The sequence below is a fragment of the Anser cygnoides genome, chromosome 3, assembly GCF_040182565.1.
Source record: "Anser cygnoides isolate HZ-2024a breed goose chromosome 3, Taihu_goose_T2T_genome, whole genome shotgun sequence".
NCBI classification, from domain to species: Eukaryota; Metazoa; Chordata; class Aves; order Anseriformes; family Anatidae; genus Anser; species Anser cygnoides.
Window position 1 is genome coordinate 92594719 of NC_089875.1, and position 18934 is coordinate 92613652.

An 18934-nucleotide genomic window follows, 5' to 3' on the forward strand; every position below is an offset into this window, starting at 1 on the left:
GAAGTGCTAACTTTAAAATTAGTCATCCTAATGTGCAAAGCACTGGAAAAAAGATGGATGTTTTGAACATAACAGGCTTTACGTTAAACTCCAGCACAGATTAGATGAATTGTGGAATTATGGCTAATACTCTTAAGGGGTTTTAGTGATCAAACACAGACTAGACCCATGCTGACATTAGGTCTAACACATCTAAGGTACACATACAAGAGATTCAGGGCCTTACAGACCTGTGCTTATACTGGTTTATTTTCAAACTTTTTAAATGTAAAAATGTTGACCAAAAATATCCATCTTTTCTATAGTCAGCAGTATTTCTCATGGTGTTGCTGGAGAGTTCTGAGGCTATGTTTTGTGCTTGTGTAGTCCACATACCATATAGCATATCTATCTACTGCTATATTACACAGCCCTCTTACATTGCAAGTAGAATGGACTTCCACTTGTGTGTAAAAACGTACTGTTGATGTAATAAAAAATATTATTTCTGCCTTCGCCATGGGACTTTGATATGAAGTCTGCTATGTTAATATATTAGAATAAATACATTCACAATATTATATTTCTTGGCAGATTTAAAATAATTCCTTTCATGGACCACTGATTTGCTAGTGTTCCCTTACTGCTGTGGACTTTTCCCATTTAATTTTAGAACTTTAAAATATTCCCCTAGACTCTTTCATAATATAAGGGGAACTATCTTAAACCTATGGTGTCTAAGACATAATTTAACACATTTAAACTCCTCATTGAAAGTTGCTGTCCATGTCTACTGACTACAGGGGGAAGCCTACATAACTAACTAGTTTAGGTGAGATGAATATCAACCACTTTATGGAGGGAACATTGCTTCAGTTGAACTTCAGACACCTTAAGATGGTAAGTGTTCCTCATGTGAAGGCTGAGAGCTTTGTCTGCTTGTAGAAGTCACCAGGAATAGTTTAATAAAGTTAAGTACAGTGATTCATCAGAAAGGTGGTAAAGTTGGAGTTGCGACCAGATTAATGTTAAATGAGTGTGCATTTTCACAGATACATATGAAATCTTATGGCCATTTTTGCTAGCAGTCAGACTATATGAAATAATAGTACTATCTGGTGCTAAAGTCTATGAATTTGTCTATTTTAGAAGTTTCTGAAGAGTTTCACCACATTCTAGAGACTTGCTATGCAAAGGAGGGGAAAAAATAGCTAAACAGTAAAGATTTTTTTTTTTTTTATTTTTTTTTCCTGAAGCTGAGACTGTACAAAATAGATGTTAGGCAGGAGAAAAAAACTAACATGTTGGGGACTGGGAGAACAAAGTCCCCAAAATATTAAGGTCTCATCTCTGCACAAGACTACAGCAGTATAATTATTAGATGTATGATTTAATAGTGGTTTAGTTAGTAACCTCAATCTGTCCTGATGAAACAAGATTTAAAATTGCATGAAAATGTCTATACATTAAATAATACTGGTTTAACTAAGATAAAAAGTGAAGACAATCTAGCACAACTCGGTGGCACAGATGGCAATTTCAGACTAATGTAAAATGAGACCCTTAGTGGTGTAAGGTTTAGAAGGGTTACTTTGTACATTTCACAAGTTGTTCAGTCAAAAAAAAAAAAAAAGTCTGTTTTTTAAAAAAATATTTCTATATAGTTTCATGCTTTAAAGCTTATCATTTTTTATTAGTTCTGTATTCACCTGGAATAATCTAAGTCCTGATGTTTCAGTCTGTTTAAGCCAGGGTAAATGGGACTGTAATACCTGAATGAAGAAATTGGAACATCTGAATCAGACTGCTTGCAGAAACACTTGTCAGTTACCGAACTGATCCATTTTTCCCTGTGAACTGATGCAATAATGAATTTTAAACATATGGCGTTGGAGTGCATTATAAAGGGTGTTTTTTAAACAACTTTATCTACATCCCTCGAACATATCTATTTTTTTCTTAATGCTGCTTTGTTAGGCACTTCTCAAAATAAATTTATAATATAATGTCTATTTCCTTATTTACCAGTTTGGAATTCTGTTTGGCATCCTAAGTAGTGAAAAAAGTAAGTACTTGCTAGGAGAATGGTTAAATTCTAATGGCTATTTCATGCCTTTGTTTTTTGCGCACCTGTCCTGGTAATAGAGATAACAGCTGCACTGGGGAATCAGGGTATGCCCCAGCTCCACCTTCAACTCTGCAACAAACTGAGGAAAAAGATTTTGAGATGATGAAGTAAAATAGGTTGCTCTACAGAAAACATAATATTGAATGCCACAAGTTATTACATATATATTACAAATTGTATTATATATATGATATATATTACATATACATTATATATTACAAGTTATATATCACTTACACAGTTTTGTCTTTTCCAGGGATGGCTCACTTGCAGTCCATGCCAATCTGCATCACCCAGTAACAGGAAGAGTATGATTTCCTTAGGAGACAGGCAGGGGAGCTCTTCACACTTCTATGATATCATAGAAGTAGTTGCTTTAAGAATACTTCAGACAGACAGACAAGATGGATTTTATCCTCTTTCAGAAAACATTTTTGATTTTTTATGAAGCTTTTCTAATATGAATGTTAGAAAAGGGAAGTGCTATTTCAGATCTCCATAGAGGAAATATATGACTTAAATTTGGCAGTTATTATTATTTCTAAACTGAATTCTGATCTCAGTATTGTATTGCACTGGCCATTTTGTAATTAGATGCCATTAAAAAAGGATGTCGATCAAAATGTTAACAAGGATTGTGGTCAGTCTTTGTCAGATTTATTGAAAGCAAATACATTTACAAGTTCCATCATAAACCTAGGTCAAGTAATGAGATTCTCAACTTATTTTCCATAAGGCAGTTATTACATTATGCAGGCAAAATAGCATGGTACACAATAGTTCAATTTCATCAACTCTTCACACAGCAATGAAATCACAAACTACTACTGTTTAATTTCGATTTATTTCATTGTCAACTATTAGCCTAGAATACTTGCATACATGGAATATTTTGACAGAATATATATATATATATATAAATGAGAATTCTCCTATTTCAGTCGAAGTCCAAACAATAAAATTTCAACTCCTCTTTAATATCAAGTATGCAATTTTTAATAATTAATTTTGAAATGTTGAAATTAGTATTTTAAAATGAATAGTGCAATCAGCACTCTCTTACACTGACATCAATACAAGGAAATAAAGTATATATACAAATGATAAATAATAGATTCCTGAATCTGTTAAATTTTAGTGAGCACTTATGAAAAAAATTCTTAGGCTTGCTAAATGTTTCTTAAAGGTTAGAACTTGTTTCCTCTGCATATCACAAAGCAATTATCTCTTTAACATAATTTTGAGCTCAAGGTGAACTTTCTAAGTGCCAGGCTATAGAATTATGTTTACCATCTATCTCAAAAAAATATTTAGGCATTTTTTCAAGACCATTTTTCACTTCAAGGTCTGAGGAAGCCACATAGTGGTAAATAGTTACTTTGTGAGCACATTCAGTGCAGAGGTAGGAACTTGTGGTTCCTCTTCCTGGGCTAATCAATGACAACAAGTTGAGCAATGAGTTGGTGTTTAAGGAATTCATATACATAGTGTTAGATGCAGTTTCAAATTCCCTCAACAGCAAAAGACATTCTGCTCTTGAATGCTTACTATCTTTATAGAACAAGCAAAGAGCATCACATCTTCCTGAATTTTTATAAATCTAACCCATTTTTCTGCTTATTTTTTCTACCTACATTTTTTTTTTAATTTCACAATAATTGGGGGAGTAAAGAGTAGGTTCTTTAAATGATTCCTGTGTTGAGAAAGATATTCTTCCTCAATAGAAGACTATACCTCCTTTTTCCCTTTTGATAGATACTCAAATACATTCTATGTAAGTTTGCAGATGATTTTAAATTAGGAGGAGCTGCTGACTTCCTTGAGGGTAGTTAGGCCTTGCACATAGATCTTGACAAATTAGAGGGCTGGGCACTCACCAAGCACATGATATTTAACAAGAGCAAGTGCTGGATTCTACACCTGGGATGGAGTAACTCTGGATATATGTACGGACTGGGGGATGAGAGGCTGGAGAGCAGCCCTGTGGAAAAGGATCTGGGGGTTCTGGTCAACAGCAAGTTGAATATGACTCAACAGTGTGCCCTGGCAGCCAAAAGGGCCAGCTGTATCCTCGGATGCATCAGGCACAGCTTTGCTAGCTGGTCGAGGGAAGTGACTGTCCCATTCTACTCTGTGTTGGTGCAGCTTCACCTCAAGTACTATGTGCAGTTTTGTGTGCCACAATACAAGCAGGATATAAAAATATTATAGTGTCCAAAGGAGGGCTATAAATATTGTGAAGGGTCTAGAGGAGAAGACGTATGAGTGGTGTCTGAGGTCACTTGGTTTGTTCAGCCTAGAGAAGAGGAGACGGAGGGTAGGACTCATGGTGGCCTACACTTTCATCATGAGGTGGAGTGGAGGGGCAGGTGTTGGGCAGGTTCTCTCTGTTGGCAACCAAGAAGACCTGAGGGACCAGCATGGAACTGTGACAGGGGAGGGTCAGGTTGGGCATTAGGAAAAGGTTCTTCATCGAGAGGGTGGTCAGGCACTGGAACAGGCTCCCCAGGGAAGTGGTCATGACACCAAGCCTGACAGAGTTCAAGAAATGTTTGGACAATGCTCTCAGAAATATGGTTTTATTTTTGGGTGTTCCTGTGCGGAGCCAGGAGTTGGACTCGATGATCCTTGTGGGTCCCTTCTGCTTCAAGATACCCTATAATTCTATTGTTCATATGTATGGCTCTGTTACATCTATGCTGAATGTTATGGTTAATCATAAATTTACATTTAAGCCTAGAACTGCCGATCTTGCATAATAAAAACATCTTAGATTAACCCCCAACAGCTGGCCATACTTGAAATTCAGCACTACATGAAGTGTTAAGATGCAAGGTATCAATGTCTACTGTCCCTTTCCTGCTGTGTATAGAATTTATCCATGTACCAAAAGTTGTAAATGGGGTAAATCCAGCAAAGGTGATTCTGCAATTTCTCTGCCCATCATTTCTAGTCTTCTGCAAACCTTTATTCCCCTCTCTTTCACTTGTGATTAGAGCAAGGTGGGAAGGAGAGAGAAGCTTCCCCCCTAAAAGAACTCTGAAGAACTCAATGTGGACAACTGCAGGGTTATAATAGATGGTAAAGGGTGGATTTCATGTCATAAATTGGGTGGACATGACCTTCAGATTAGACCCTAGGGATAGCTGAGTGCTATATCACTCAATGAATGTTGTTTCTGAAAGGTGTGACTGACTGCTTTATTCTGCTTGGGTGAGCAAGACAGCCAGATTGGGGCTGACATTTCATAGAATCATAGAATGGTTTAGGTTGGAAGGGACCTTAAAGGTCCAGCCCCCCTGTCACTAGTCCAAGTTGATCTATCCAACATGGCCTTAAACACTTCCAGGGATGGGGCATCCACAGCTTCTCTAGGCAAGCTGTTCCAGTGCCTCACCACCCTCTAAGTAAAGAACTTTTTCCTAATAACTAACTTCAATCTACAGTTCTTTAAAGCCATTACATCCTGTTCTATCACTACACTCCCTGACAAAAAGTCCCTCGACAGCTTTCTTGCAGGCCCCCATTAAGCACTGGAAAATCACTATAAGATCTCCCTTCTCTTGTCCGGGCTGAACAACACCAACTCCTTCAGCCTGTCTTCACAGGAGAGGTGCTCCATCCCCTTGATCATCTTTGCAAGTCTCCTCTGGACTCGTTCCAATACTTCCATGCCCTCCTTGTGCTTGGGGCCCCAGAGCTGAACACAGAGCTCCAGGTGGGGTCTTACAAGAGCAGAGCAGAGGAGAGAATCACCTCCCTTGACCTGCTGGCCATGCTTCTTTTGATGAAGCCCAGGATACAGTTGGCTTTCTGGGCTGCAATCACACATTGCCAGCTCATGTCAAGCTTCTCGTTGACCAGGTCCTTCCCATCAGAGCTGCTCTCAATCCATTCTCTGCCCAGCCTGTATTTGTGCTTGGGATTGCCCCAGCCCAGATGCAGGACCTTGTACTTGGCCTTCTTGAACCTCATGAGGTACACACAGGCTCACCTCTCAAGCCTGTCAAGGTCCCTCTGGATGGCATCTCTTCCCACCAGTGTGTCGACCACTCCACACAGCTTGGTGTCATCAGCAAACTTGCTGAGGGTGCACTCAATTTCACTGTCCATGTCATCGACAAAGGTGTTACACAGCACCGGTCCCAGTACTGACCCTTGAGGAGCACCACTCGTTACTGATCTCTACCTGGACATTGAGCTGTTGACTGTGACTCTTAGAGTGTGACCATCCAGCCAATTCCTTACCCACCCAGTGGTCCATCCATCAAATCCATGTCTCTCCAATTTAGAGACAAGGATATTGTGGGAGAGAGTGTCAAATGCCTTGCACAAGTCCAGGTAGGTAATGTAAGTTTCTTTTCCCCTATCCACCAATGTTGTAACCCTGTCATAGAAGGCCACCAGGTTTGTCAGGTGCAATCTGCCCTTAGTGAAGCCCTGTTGACTGTCATCAATCACCTTATTTTTCACGTGACTTAGCATAGTTTCCAGGAATTTATACACGATGCGTTTATTTTTCGCATAAATACAGCTTAATGTTTCCAATATGTTTTCTTTTTTTTTTCTGTTCTTTTTGCATTCTGTGTAAAGAATGCACAGACACAATGTTACAAAACTGAAGAAGAATTGTAAGCCAGTTGACTGATCTCAATTATAGTGTCTATCCAGAATATTTTTTTACTCTTAAGTGTCTGAATATTACTTGTATTTTTACTAAGTAGTTCTATGCTTGAAATACTGAAAGCAAGCCACAGTTTTCTGGATTCACAGTGTACCACCACATATCAGTATTACCCCTGCCTGAATATATCATATATACTGGCTGGGTACACAATATAGGTTGAAAGATCTCCTACAACTAGATTCAAGCACAGAACGCCATTGATCACCCAACTGAATGTATCATTTGAAATTAAATTATCATGAACTTTTTTTTTTCCTCCCAGGAAAGAAGAATTTGATGACTACAGGCTATGAAGATGATTAGAAGACTGGAGAAACTGTTGTACGAGGACAAAAGAACTGTACGAGGCTGAAAGAACTGGGCCTATTTAGGTTGGGAAAGAAAAGACTGAGGGGAGACCTTGTCAATGTGTATAAATATCTGAGGGAAGGGTGTCAAGAGGATGGAGCCGGTCTCTTTTCAGTCGTGCCCAGTGAGAGGACGAGAGGCAATGGGCACAAACTGAAGTACAGGGGGTTCTGGCTGAATATGAGGGGACACTTCTTTACTGAGAGAGTGACAGAGTACTGGAACAGGCTGCCCAGAGAGGTTTTGGAGTCTCCTTCTCTGGAAGTATTTAAAACCTGCCTGGATGCCATCCTGCACAATGTGCTCTAGGTGATCCTGCTTGGAAGGGGTCTTGGACTAGATGATCTTCAGAGGTCCCTTCCAACCTCAGCCATTCTGTGATTCTGTGACTTGCTAAAAGTTTCAGGAAGCCCCGGAGAAATGACTCTTCGACTTCATGATCAGGTAGTTTGTACACACAGGATTTATGTATTGTAATAAACATGACCTGTCTATGTAGACACACTGCCCTTTGCAGTTTTAATGGCTATAAGGCAGGGGTAACTACAGGCCTCGCAAAGCACATAATGGCATACTCTTAAGCACATTATGTCCTTTCTGGGTGTTCCTCTTGGGTTTTGCTGTGAAGTGGATTAAAGGAGAAGAAAATATATTTCCTTGGCTAAAATTCTGCTCACTCATAGTGGAAAAAGTCCAGAATGATATTGCTTCCCTACTGACAGATCATTGAAACACTGCAGTGACAAACTTATGCCAAACATTGTTTATGTCCCAAGGTCTTATGAATAGTAGATAACAAGCTGATACCAGACACCTGAAAAACACTAGGTGGTAGCAACTCTGGATAGCAGTTATTACAAAACCAGAGAAATTTTGAAGGAAGCTAGTAGTTCGACTTGCTATTTCAAAACCACTTAATGGGGAAGAAAAACAGAAAGTACAGTCAGAAGGATCAGGGAAGTAATCAGGAATGAAGCTTTAGTGGAATCAAATAATATTTGAGAAAGAAACACGGGTGATGCCATGTTGCGCTGTAACCTTCTCTCTGTAGCCCCTGCTGAAAGTTCTCCCCCCACTGCTGCACTTTTAGATCTAATCTGGGTCAGTCAGGAACTGCTGGGCTGGGGTTGAAACCTCAGGGCTGTCAGCATTGATGGGACAGGAGAAAGGTGGGAGCTCCGCACCCCAGAAGATGGCTGCCAGGAACTGCAGCCACCAACTCTTCCCTCCTAACTGACGCCTACTCAGATGGTGAAGGCTCTTCAGGTGCTGCAACCAGAGTGTGGGCACACCAGTGCTTAACCTCATAGCTCACCAAATAGTAGCTGTTTCTCATGTGCATTGGCCAATAAATAATTACTTTATACTTACGACGTGCCCATATCTGCTTGCAGAATCTTTTTGTGCCAGGCTGAAGATGCCCAAACTGACTATAAAATATTTTGTAGAGGATAAGAAGTGATTTTATGCAGGGAAGCCAATATACATATTTAAGAAAGTTGTAGCACAATAGGAAAGGAACATGATCTTGGAAGAAGTGATTTATATTTGTAGAATTAAAAAGAAAGCAAGAAAGTGAAAGGACAGAAGGAAGGAAGGAAGGAAGGAAGGAAGGAAGGAAGGAAGGAAGGAAGGAAGGAAGGAAGGAAGGAAGGAGGGAAGGAAGGAAGGAAGGAAGGAAGGAAGGAAGGAAGGAAGGAAGGAAGGAAGGAAGGAAGGAAGGAAGGAAGGAAGGAAGGAAGAGAAAGAAAGAAAGAAAGAAAAGAAAAAGAAAAAAGAAAGAAAGAAAGAAAGAAAGAAAGAAAGAAAGAAAGAAAGAAAAGAAAGAAAGAAAGAAAGAAAGAAAGAAAGAAAGAAAGAAAGAAAGAAAGAAAGAAAGAAAGAAAGAAAGAAAGAAAGAAAGAGAGAAAGAAAGGAAGGAAGGAAGAAAAAGAAAAAGAAAAAGAAATGTGAAAAAAAAATAAAAAAAAGGAAAGGAAAAGGAATTTAATCAAGCAGGAAGGAACTACAGTAAGTGTCCCTGGCATGGATGAAGAATCCTTTTCTGCAGCCATACATCTAGAAAAGCTCTTATGCTCAGAGCTATCTGACAATAAATCATGTCAAGCAGAAGAAAACACCAACTGAAAAAAAAATCATTAATGTTTTTAATTAGGTTGTCTTGAATTCTTATCTGCATTCTGAAAGCAAAAGGCTTTTTCAGTAAAACTCATGGCCAGCTTCTGTAGCAAGGAAACTGGCTGTGCTCTAACTGAATTGGGCCCTAAATTCGTTGCTTGGCAAGAGCAGGGAAATGTTTTGCTCTGGTGTCTGACTATTGGCAGTGGTGCTTGTTAATCACACAACCCATTACAATGCACCACACAAGGAGGAATCTCAAAAACATCTTATTGCTGAGTTAAAGGGTATGAAGTGCAGTCTTTTTTGCTAACCAGATTTGTTGTGTTTAATGGTAGGGGTGCTTGTCCATGGTTACTCATGAATGGTGATGAGGGACTATAACTGAGAACTATCAGTGTGAGTACAAGAAGGGGAAGACCTCAGAGCTCATGTTTTAAAGCAATATTTAGGCTAGCAAAACACTGAGCAATAAGATGAAGACAATAGCATGGAAAACAAAGGCTAAAAATGTTTAATTACTTTACCCTGATCACTCTGCTCCTTTCCAAGTTGGCAAGCAGGAACTGGAAGTTGCCAAACATGTTTTATTTTAAAATCTTTTATTCATTGGCAAAGCTGTGTATTGCATCAGATCTCATAAACATGTTTTACATTTTTATTAGGTTTTCCATCCTCCATATACTTATGTGTGCATGCACACATACAGAACTGACTCTTGCATGCAGGGACAGCTTTTGCTTTGGGTTTTGTGGTGGTACATCCCCTGCCATATTTTGTAACTCTAAGTAAAATCTTTGAATTGTGCTAGCACTGCAATCAGTACAGCAGCAGCAGCAGTGCTAGCACCAAGCCCAGCACCACAGCACACTGGCAGAAGTACTCTGCACTCATGCAGTAACCCTTTGAGGGAAGGAATCTCCCCTCCTAACCCTCCATCCCCCAAGCTAAAATGCATAGGAAACACCCAGATGTGCAGTATTTTTGTGAGCATGTTCTATGTTCCCAACATGCTCACAAAATTGTAGCAGAGAATGTGAATACTAATAATGCTGAAATACTGACAATAACAAATAAATGGGGAAATAGCTCAGTCTCATAAAAAACTCAAAATCTGGTAGTTTAATCTGAGCTCTGGCACAGTAGTGCCCAATTCCTTTGTGGGTGGAAGATGGGAATCATTGTAACTCTCTACACTTTCATTTACATTTTCCATTTATTGTGATTTTTTTCCAGTACAAACAACCCAACCAGCAAGTAACACTTTTTTTTTTTTTTTAATGTATATATATAATATATATATATTAGGATTCTAATGAGTGTAACTGATTTAAATCACTTTTAAATGTGTGATATCACAAAAAGTGATATTTGAATCACTTTTTTGACTTGGCACAGATGAGTGTAAGTTCATCATTTTACAGTTTCAGCTAAATTACCAGAAGTATTTGTGTGCGCCAGCTAACCAACTATCAGTTGCTTGACTCCCGGGGTGTGCACTTCCACACAGCATAGCATTTTCCAAAGGTGACAGTAATTCTTTGTATGACTGTTGTAAATGAAATGTGACTTCATCATTACTATGTACTAGCTGATCAGCTGAGAAAGCAAAAAGAGTTACAGAACTGCAAAAAAATCATAACTTAAAAACAATGTACTTAGGAAGATGGTTCATGTAGTTAAGAATATTTTTATCTTAATTTTAAAAAGCCAATTATTTATTAACAACATTTGGCTCAAAGTATAATTCTGAAAAATTCATCCTTCCAAATTTTAAATATTTACCAACTGCAAATTAACCAACTTCAAACAACAAATGCACCTTAGTGAAAAAAGCCCATATTTGTTTTGCAGGCACATTCTTTTCCTCTCAGATAAGAAAGGAAATTGGACGTGTAGCTATGAATCTGATTCTAGTTTGAATTTCTGTTTAAAATATGCATATGCATATATATGTATATACACATGAATGTACGTGGATGCATGTATATAAAATCTATCTCTAATTTTGACAGTAATTTTTCATCCTAATTTTTAAAACAGCTCATTTGCATATTCTAACAAATGACCAACATATATGGCAATTAATTCACTTCTGTATCCAATTTATTTTTCAAATATTTGATGTGCTCAGTCCTTGTTATCTTAAAGACCACATTTCTCTTCATTACCTGTCAGACCGACTATGCTCTACAGGAGCACTGTTGCTGACAAAGTCCTGGAAGAATGCATTCCCATGCACTCCATATCATATTAACTTCTCTAAGACTATTTTTTCTTAGCTGCTTATCGCTCACATGTTTTGGTCAGATTCTGACTCTTCCTTTTCTGGTAATCTTTGGACAGTGAAGTACAGTGAAGATAAGTATTCGATGGTAACGTTTGTCATTAGCAGCTGCAATTAAATAGGGAAATGAGTGATGAAGAATAGAAAATAAAATATTCAGATATCTGTAAATCTTAATTGTATTTTATTATTTATTTATTTATGTATTTAATTTATTTTTTTTAACCTTGTACAACACAGAGTTTCCTCGATATAAAGGAAAATAATTTGTTATACATAGATTAAAAGCACAATTAACCTTTTACAGATTTTGAAAGAGATTAATTTGATGTAAGAAAACATATTTCCTTGTCTTGTCATGTATTCTGGTGTATAACATAAGGAACACATGGAACCCCTATCAAAACTTAGATACGAATAAATCCTAATTCTAAAGTAAACAGGTCAAAAAACAGGGAATTTTGAAACTACACATAGTGTCAAAGAAGAAATATATTTTTACAAAATCTTGAATTTTTCCAGTATGATATCTTAGTGAAAAAAAATAAAGCAAATTTAATATGGACACAGTATTGAGACATAGTAAACTAAGTTTTCGTTGCTCCTTCTACCAATTTTAATACATTTTTTATTTGGTAGTTTGGCATCTGAGGTGCCTTAGGGTCCTTCAAGATGATGTTTAATGTTTCTTCTATGAGTAAGATTTATTTGAGACCCTGCCTGAATTTTGAATTTTAAATAGCTCCTAGTTGATAGAGGTTTAAGTGCAATTCAGCACCTGACAAGGCCCACTCACCTGTTGGGTTCATTCTTCCCAGTCTGGGCATCTGTTTTAGGCTGCCATTAATTCTATCTGGAGTCATGAGACGATGGAGAATATCTATTTAATTAGGACTTCTCCAATTCATAAATGTTTAAGATAATTTTAAAAGTTTAAAGCAAGATGCATGGTTTTTAGACAGTTTAAGACAGATAGCATTAATTTAAATTTTCTGACTACTTCTTGTGTGATTAGGAAAGACAGTAGCATTACTAGTTATAATACATTATGAGTAAATTTCTAAATTAAACCCAAACATAATAATTTTCTACTATGCAAGGAGTTTTCTTTCAAAATATTATTTTGGAGAATTTTTCATCATAATATCTGTTTGCCTCCCCTTTTGTGTTCTGGTAAAAATAATATTATTTCCCAAAAGAATAGTCTTCCATAAGCTAGAAATTTTATTTTTTATTTGAACCTGGAATACTACTTCTGCTGTAGCAGCTAAGTCACTGACACTGTCAAAAGAGGTGAGATACCTTCTAAATGCTGTTGTTGCTGTGATTACTCCTGAGACACATAAGAAATGGCAAAGTGCTCAGTCTATTATCACATGGAAAAAATAAGGATTTAAAAATTAAGAAAAAACATAATTTTGATTCTCAGCAATTTTTTCTGCATTATAGTAGTCAACTATTGACCTTAGACATAGAAAATTATAAATTCGGAGAGCTCTGACATATTTTTGCTATTTCTTACAGGTTCCATTTAAGAGGTTATTGCCCCAGCTCTCTGCCAAACACTGGTAATATACCTGTTTCTCACTGCTGCAGTTCGTAACCTGGTATGTGTATGCAAACAATCGCTGATTGCAATTACTATGCTTGTCTGAGAACTGTGTAGCCACCTAATAGACATGTTGCCTATTCTGTGTCCCTGCAGTACGGGAACAAAAATAGTATTGTAACCTCAAAGAAAATCTCACAATAAATATAAAGCTAACAGGTCAACCCCCTGGCAGACATCTCACTGGGGAAAAACAAAATAAAGCAAGACAAAGAAACAAACAACAACTAAAAACAAAACAACCCAAGCCACACAAAAGCAATAAAGCAGCATGCAACTTTTTTTTTTTTTTTTTTAACAGAGAGATCACTTAAATTAGCTTTATATTGTAGACTAACAAAGCAGATGGTAATAAATGCCAGATTGTCTCTAGAGACCTGGTGAGAAAGGTCATTCCCTAGATCAAAAAATTTAAGCCTGTAAATCATAAAATTTTCTCATGCTTCTTGATAACTATTAAGAAATTGGGAGTTTAGAATTGATGGATAACTTGGCAAATTCTAAAGGACTGTGATTGCTCTTTCTGGAAAAGATTTTTTTTTTTTTTACAAGAACTCTTAATTCATAGAATATTTTGAAACTCGTATGCTTCAGTCTCACTTGGAGTATAGGATTTTATTTTTTTTTTATTAATTCTGTGAAAAAGAAAGATTAATTTGGGGCAGACTTGTTGAAAGCTACATATATGAAATTCTCACTACTGTGTTAAAAATCAGGATCTGTCTTCAGCTATTACCATTGTGGGAACCATGTAAGCTCTTAAAGTCTGTGCCCACACGTCTTCATGTCTACCAGTATCACAGTTTACAGCCTATCTGCATAAGCACCCTTTTCAAGTAATAATGGTAAAGTAAAGCCTGAATGATCTGCCATTTTGGAGCTTTATGCAATAACATTTTATTCATTAAAACCAAGAAGAATAAAGAGGTAACTTTATGAAAGATATATGTCAGAAGACAGATACAGGAAGCTTGGAAAGCTGGTTAGGGCTTAATAAGAATAAAACCTCTATCTTACATTTAATTATAGTTATTGCCTGTTTTAAAATAATTTCAGTTGAATAAAAGGACAAAACTACATTATTCACCTTTGGGTTTTAGAAGGGTCTGTTGTGGTGGTTATTAATTATGGTTAGTATAATAAACATGCCTGGAAGAAGCACCTCAAATAAATGATCAGACACATTGAAAAAAAATTGACCTGTTTAAATGTCAAGAAATCGCACATTTAATTAGGGAGCTTGTTATTTCTCACAAGGATGTTAATCAGATGACAGCATTCATATTTTAATTAGGAGAGAATACCTTTGCACTCCTCCTCAGGCAGAGTAGGAAATTTGTCATGCAAGCTGATTTCCTTTGTGAAGTATTCTGCTTTGACAGTAGGCCCAGACTCTCCAAGGTAAAACTGCACTGAAATTGATAGCATAGATACCTGAATAACCTTGAGAACCTTGAACATTTTCTTTGACAGAAAAATGCATAGAAGACCATCAAAGGGTCTCTTCTAGTTGAGGAGAGCTTTACTGATGATTTAACAGGGTCATAATTGTGCCCATAAACCTAATTGGACTTCAGGTCTGTATATTTTGATGGTTGGACTAGATGATCTTGGAGGTATTTTCAAACCTTAATGATTCTATAATTCTTATACTCTTTCGATGTTTTATTTTTACTATTTCAACTAGCTAGCTATTCCAAATCAGAAAACTAATTCAGCACCCATTTATGGACACTTTTTTTTTTTTTTTTTTTTGCCTGTTACTCCAGTAGAATTAAATGGCTACATACCTCCCTCATCTGCACTGCAACATCTGCTCATTCTTTTTCTTTAGTCTCTCTGGCTTGTCTTCTCAATTCACTTCAGAACTGTGTGCCTGTGCTCTTCTATTCAAATAGCTAGCAAGCTTTGTGGCCATTTTTTTCATGACACTCTTTAATGGGTTTTACTTTGAAGACTAGGGTCTCCCGCTCTAATAGAGATCTCTAGAGTAGAGACTCCCGCTCTACTCTGTGCTGGTGCGGCCTCACCTCGAGTACTGTGTGCAGTTCTGGGTACCACAGTACAAAAAGGACGTGAAACTGTTGGAGAGTGTCCAGAGGAGGGCGACGAAGATGGTGAAGGGCCTAGAGGGGAAGACATATGAGGAGTGGCTGAGGTCACTGGGCCTGTTCAGCCTGGAGAAGAGGAGGCTGAGGGGGGACCTCATCGCAGTCTACAACTTCCTTGCGAGGGGGAGTGGAGAGGCAGGTGGCCTATTCTCCGTTATCACCAGTGATAGGACCCACGGGAACGGTGTTAAACTGAGGCAGAGGAAGTTTAGGCTGGACATCAGGAAGAGGTTCTTCACCGAGAGGGTGGTCGCACACTGGAACAGGCTCCCCAGTGAAGTAGTCACTGCACCAAGCCTGTCTCAATTTAAGAAGCGATTGGACTGTGCACTTAGTCACATGGTCTAAACTTTTGGGTAGACCTGTGTGGTGCCAGGAGTTGGACTTGATGATCCTTATGGGTCCCTTCCAACTCGGGATATTCTATGATTCTATGACTAACTTCATGTTGTCTTTTCAATGTGAAATTGGATGTTCCACTCAGTCTTTAATATACCAGTTAACTTTAATAGCAGTGTTCATAATCTGTTATGTTCATAAACCAACAATTTGTTAAAATATAAAACACACATTTATGCACACAAAAGCACACATTATCATGACAGTGTCCATAGTATCTTAGCAGCAGTCTCCTTTTATGATGAATTGTTTTTCAAAGGGCTACTGCCCAGAATACTTCAAATTGACTTAATGCTCCAGTTTAACTTCATCATTCCCTTTTTACATAAAATGTCCTTGTTAAGGATACTATAATAAGAAAATGTCATATAGCCAAGTTAAATAAATAAATAAATAAATAAATCTGTATTTTTGTAGTAACGTAATAACAAGGAAAAAGGGAAGTTCTCTTAGAAAATTCCCCATAGAAAATTGTTTATAGGGACCTATTTAAATTGATTAAGTTTTCTATAGAAATTATTTTCAAAGAAATAGCATTTTCTTATAGACTTTTTTTCTATAAAATACTTTGTTGAAGTTCATGAGGTTCATGAGGTTCATGGTGAGGGGTCCAGACCCCTCACCAACTTTGTAGCCCTTCTCTGGACACATTCCAGGGCCTCGACATCTTTCTTGTAGTGAGGGGCCCAAAACCGAACACAGTGCACGAGGTGTGGCCTCACCAGATCAGAGTGCAGGGGGACGATCACCTCTCTGGTCCTGCTCGCTGCACTATTCCTGATACAAGCCAGGATGCCATTGGCCTTCTTGGCCACCTGGGCACACTGCCGGCTCATGTTCAGGCGAGCATCGACCAACACCCCCAGATCCTTTTCCTCTTCACAGCTTTCCAGCCACTCCACCCCAAGCCTGTAGCATCACATGGGGTTGTTGTGGCCAAAGTGCAGGACCTGGCACTTAGCCATGTTGAACCTCATCCCATTGGCCTCTGCCCATTGATCCAACCTGTCCAGGTCCCTTAGCAGGGCTTTACCCTCCTACAGATCGACACTTCCCCCCAACTTGGTGTTGTCTGCAAACCTACTGAGGGTGCACTCAATTCCCTCATTCAAATCATCAATAAAGATATTAAAGAGGATAGGTCCCAACACTGACCACTGGGGAACACCACTGGTGGCCAGTCGCCAGCTGGATTTCACTCCATTCACGACCACTCTCTGGGCCTGGCCGTCCAGGCAGTTTTTAACCCAGCAAAGAGCGTACCTGTCCAAGCCATGGGCCTCCAGCTTCTTCAGGAGAATAAAGTGGGAGACCACTATGCTACATCCTTTCTTTCACTCTTCTCAGCTACTGAAGACTACAGTCCTTGTTATCTGACTGGCAATTTTCCTGTATGTTTTTTTGCTATGATTCATTTTCCCAGATTTTTTTTTTTTTTTAATCCAGGATCAGCTGGTACATGATGTGCATAAAGAACCCTTGCAGCAAGAAGGGGAAGCCAAAGACCAGCTTCTTTCTCCTGTCACCAAGAGGACCTCATGCCAGAGGAGAGTAGGGTGCCTTCTCTGTGGCCTCTCTCTGCTCCAGGAACCTTCCACTTTCCCAGGGTCAAAGGACAAGGAATGCACTGGATAAAGAACCGGTATATCTATTTCTTGTGTTTGGACACCACTCTGACACCGGTGGTGTTATATATTCTGGCATCTAACTGGCAAATGACTAAATTGATAACTAGATATAACCCTCCCCCACACTCCAAGAAGGTAAGGACAAAGCCAGGGTAGTAGGTTGTAAGAATGTCATCATCAATAGTGAAATAGTGAAGGAGAATATATAGGTAGAAAGTAAACAGGGGTATGGAGAATGTTAATAAAAGCTATTAGTAATGCTATGTTAAGATTCTTGTTAAATTATGTATTCACTGTATCACATGGATTCTCTTCTACCTTCTTGTTCTGCAAAATGTGGCATTAAATACTCACCTCTGTTAAGACCCTAAGTAACTTGGAAGTGTCATGGTCATCATGAAATGGAACTTTAGGTTTTAGTTTACTTGGAGTTTTAAATCTTTATTCATTCCATTTGAGTCTCACAGAATGGTAGAAATCCAAACAGACTGTAGGCTTTGAGTCTTATTTAAATATTTCATAGATAAGGAGGGAATTTATATAGGATATAATAGCAATTTTACAATTATGTTTTTGCCCTTTTTTCTGTATTGTTATTTTTGAGGTCTCTTTTATAAATAAATAATCTGAAGGTTTTTTTTTTTGTTTGTTTGTTTGTTTGTTTTTTTGTCTGCTTTGATCAGCCCTGTTGCTCATCCAATGCTTATTTTGGCAGGATTAGTTGAAATTTGGTTATTTACCTGTCGAATATGTCAGCAACTCTGTAGATAGACCTTCAAAGAGGAATGCTGAGTGAAAACCATTCCATATATCATTAAGGAGGTAAGAAGGCAGAGAATAACTAGTGATGCCCCAACGACTCCCTGTGGCAGAACACAGAAATATAGATTTCCAACAAAGTAAAAAAAAAAAAGAAGAGACAAGAAGGCTAGTGCACTGAAATCTTTTAAATACTTTATACATCTTAACTCATTTTCACACTCTTCATCAGGTTTCTAACATTTTCCTTCAATTTTACCCTCCTTTGATCATTAGACTATGATGTTCCACAAGGAGATCACAATATTATATCGCTCCCTATGCTGTGGATGATACCCTGGGAAAATGGAGAGTTGCTGGGAGATGTCAAGGAACAGTTTCAAAGCTTCATAGATTTTATGGTCAAAAGAGACTAGTGCGAGCATTTACTCTTGACCTCTCCCATAAAACAGTCCTGGAAGCTTTAAACCTTTTTTCATCTGACTGAAACCCCTGAGGGATGATACTCTGAGTACCAGACACCTGCTGCAACTAACCTAAGTCAAGAGAACTGCATATTATCTTAGTAAGGCTTAGTAGGAAGATGTGGGCATGAATTGGCAGTTGTGGCTATAGTAGAGAAAAATGTACCTTTTATGTTCCAGCTACTTCCATTTCCTTCACGCTTTATTCCCTGGGTTTCATACATTTGTTTCAACATTCTCCACATCCTGGAGAGAAATAAGAAAATGACAGGCAATGTAATCCATACACAAATAGATGTTTCCTCTTGAGTGGATGATAATAGAAGGATAGACAATCGTATCTTATTCAAAACATTTTATATTTTATTTCTGGCTGCATTTGATAGCAGTTTTACAGAAACAAAGAGCAAATAACAA

At 38.1% G+C, this 18934-nt stretch overlaps 1 long non-coding RNA gene across 1 annotated transcript in view; it reads left to right on the forward strand.

The window, feature by feature from the left end:
• LOC106030380 (uncharacterized) overlaps nucleotides 1–17946 on the forward strand; it is a 63063-nt gene extending 45117 nt beyond the window's left edge. The window contains exons 2-4 of the long non-coding RNA XR_010830519.1: nucleotides 7057–7586; nucleotides 13072–13154; nucleotides 17113–17946. This is a non-coding gene — a long non-coding RNA (uncharacterized lncRNA). The remainder of the gene's footprint in view (nucleotides 1–7056; nucleotides 7587–13071; nucleotides 13155–17112) is intronic.
• Nucleotides 17947–18934: the final 988 nt, after the last annotated feature.